The sequence below is a fragment of the Octopus sinensis genome, linkage group LG23, assembly GCF_006345805.1.
Source record: "Octopus sinensis linkage group LG23, ASM634580v1, whole genome shotgun sequence".
NCBI lineage: Eukaryota > Metazoa > Mollusca > Cephalopoda > Octopoda > Octopodidae > Octopus > Octopus sinensis.
In genome coordinates, this window is record NC_043019.1 from 26951211 (window position 1) to 26955055 (window position 3845).

General features: G+C 32.5%; 1 long non-coding RNA gene across 1 annotated transcript in view; it reads left to right on the forward strand.

Annotated features, from left to right (window-relative positions):
* The window catches only part of LOC118767613, an 11273-nt gene that overhangs the window by 4351 nt on the left and 3077 nt on the right, over positions 1–3845 (forward strand). The window contains exon 2 of the long non-coding RNA XR_005003535.1: positions 2495–2497. This is a non-coding gene — a long non-coding RNA (uncharacterized LOC118767613). The remainder of the gene's footprint in view (positions 1–2494; positions 2498–3845) is intronic.

Sequence of the window (3845 nt, forward strand, 5' to 3'; positions counted from 1 at the left end):
GTAGTCATCACTATGTTTGTCAAAGTAGAGATGAATCACCCAATAAATGTAGGAAATTGTAAAAGAGAACGATTAAACAAAAGGGCAAAAATAAGCAGAAAAAAATAACAAAAAACAAACAAAAACAATAGTGACAAAGTTAATGAATGTCGCTGAGAAGAGTACGAGAAATCGACGTTTCGGATACTTTTCTTTTGTCAGGTATACCGGTTGAAAAAAGACAAAATAATGTAAGAAGATTATAAAAAATGCGTGTTATGATTCTCTATGTACGTACATACATACATACATACATACATACATACATGCAAATACATGCTCATATGATACATATATACATATGCATGCATATATTATAGCATATATATATATATATACAATATATATATAGCATACATACATAGTATATATGCTATATATACGCATATATAGTATAGTATATGCATATCTAGTATATATAATATATATCTATATATACAACATGTATGCAATAATCGATATATATTATAATTTCATATCATGACATACATACATACATACATATATATATAATATCTCACAGGGTATATATATGTAATATCAGTATATATATATATAATAATATATATATGATAATATATATATATATATATATATAATATATATAATATATATTATATATTTGATATTTCTATATGATATATATATGATATATATATATATATATATATATAATATATATATATATATATATATATATATATATGTATATATATATATATGTATATATAGTATATATATGCATATATGCAGTTGGCCATAAAGTCACGCACCATCTGAAAATATGTGAAATTGCTAACATTCTCTGTTTTTTTTGTCTCTTTTCACAAGTGCCGATATTACTCCCAAACCAATCCTCATTGGATGGCGGCACATAATGAAAAAGGAGGGGGTCAAGGTAATGGTGTGGTGTGGGATTTGGCACGATCAAGTAATTGGACCATTTTATTTTCAGGGCTCTCTGACAGGTGATTCGTATCTGGACAAACTTGGCAACAAAATGATGCGTCACGTGCATTTACTTGGAACGGGAAATCCTTCGATTCACTTTGCGGGGGGAAATCCTGAAGGACGGGGATCTGCCCCATTATACATTACAGGTTTGGGATTTTCTGAATGAACATTTTCCAGAGAGATGGCTCGGGTTCATCGGAATTTCAAATTCCGCATGAACACTTGTTTTAAGCTACATGGCCAACACTTTGAACATTTTTTATGGATTACCATTCTTGTTTAGTAAAGCTACTTGATATCTCCCATGGTACGTGACTTTGTGGCCACCTTGTGTGTATATATATATATATATATATTATAATATATATATATATATTATATATATATAATGTATATAATGTATATATATGAAAAAACAAGTCAAATAGAAAATGTTAAAATAATTTTATAAAGAACATTTCAGTACCGGTTTCGGTCATTTTGAGACCTTTTCAACGTAACGATTAAATAATTAAATTTAGAAAAATTAGAAGAAAAGTTTTTTTAAAGGAATATTTGTATAGTGTTCAAATGTAAGTGGCATTCTGCCTTTTCTCTTCTCCCTTGTTTGCACTTGTGTGTTCGAGGTGTTGCACACAGTGCAAAAAGGGAGACAGAGAAAGGCAGAATGCCACTTACATTTGAACACTATACAAATATTCCTTTAAAAAAATTTTCTTCTAATTTTTCTAAATTTAATTATTTAATCGTTACAGTTGAAAAGGTCTCAAAATGACCGAAACCGGTACTGAAATGTTCTTTATAAAATTATTTTAGCATTTTCTATTTTGACTTGTTTTTTCATATATATCAACTCGTGTGTTCCTTTTCACCCTTATACATATGTATATATATATATATATACATGTATGTATATGTATATATATATATGTATGTATATGTATATATATGTATATATATATGTATATGTATGTATATGTATGTATATGTATATATATGGTATACTTATACAATTATTTGTATATATATCTATGTATATATATATGTATATATAAATCTATCTCTCTCCTCTCCTCTCTCTATATCTCTATATATATAATATATAATATATATATATATTCGTACATACGTATATACATTCGTTCATTCACACACACACTCGCGCAAACAAACACACACACACATACACACACACATACTCACATATATACGCTCCAACTTCTTTGAAACCCTATTTCTTTGCAAGACAAGCATTCACTCTCCGGCCATTATATGAATGAATAGACACTATCACTTTTTGAAAGATTTATTTCTAGAAACAAAATTATGTCAATGGATGCATTTAAATTCTTAATCATGACAAAGTTGTCCCAGGAGGAATTTGAACTCCAGATATAATATGTGATTGCAAATGCTGTTCCAGATATTCCCTTTCTCGATCAAGTGTGACCTTGTATCTGCGCCTGTATGCGCAGGCTTGTGCAAGGATGAGTTATATAAGATCGTCAGTGGCTCGAGCGTACGGTTTTCCTATTCCTGGTTGGTCATCAACGATGTTGTCTAATGGAAGGGTGACGTTAATAAAGTGTAGCATCAATGTCATCGCAAGAGATGTGCTCAGAATGCGCAGAGTTAGAACGGGTAACGGTAAGGCATCACATTCCACCGATAGTTCGGTGCTTTATTTTATCTTTTTATTCAACTCCAAACGGATGATTGCTAAAGTTCACCTAAGTAAAATTTATACACACACATACACACGCAATATACATACATACATACATACATACATACATACATACATACATACATACATACATATATAATAACAATTTAATAAATAAAACATATGCATACATATATACATATATGTACATACATACATCTATATGTATATAATACATGCATATATGAGTACAGGACCCACACATAAACGTAGAACACAACGAGAAACGAAACTACAAACCAAACAAGGAAACGGACTTTTTTTAACAACGAAAAAACAGAGTACAAGACAAACAATACAAGGAATATTCCCCTTCATCAGCTGCCCCTGTTTCGACTCAATGCGCGTTTCGAAGGTAAGGGCACCTTCGAAACACACACACACACACACACACCACACACACATATATATATATATGTACACATACATACATAGATACATACATTCATATATCATCGTTAGTCTTAACCCACGGCAACTGGGGGGAGAGTCACTGATGAGGAATCATCAAATTTGAAATCATAGACGATATGGCTCAGTCACGCTTGCGGTAGGAAGGTTGTCTCCCTTGTTAGTCATAAATAAAGTGCTTCCCGTAGCTGAGAGTTGTTCTGAAGACTTATTTCTAACAATGTTGGTGCTGACTAGACCTTAGTGACGTCTACACACATGCAAACGCACAGATATGGTTACAATGGAGCAGGCCCTTTGGGGAATGGCTGACGGTTTGGTCTGAATCTTTGCAACAGAGTGAACTCGTTCCGTTAAAGGTACCGAATGGCTTGTCCGTTGAGCTAACTGGTTGGCACATTAGGGCTACCATTCAAGTTTCTATGTGCACATGTACTTAAATAAGGATACAAGGAGGTGCAGAAAAGTTCTTGGCTTTGGGTGAAAAAAAAGACAGGAAGATCAGTCAATTATGATTTTATGCAATAGATTCCCCTCTCAGGTTCACTCACTTAATGCAGCGGTCCTCCAGTTTTTCTAAGCTCTGTAAAAGAACTTGGATGGTTGTTCCTCCAACCAGACCTTTCGCACTACTCTTAAAGCCAGGAACCTTTTAGCACAGCCTCGGGCATGTATGTATGTATGTATGCATGCACATCCCTTCCCTCTCTGTATA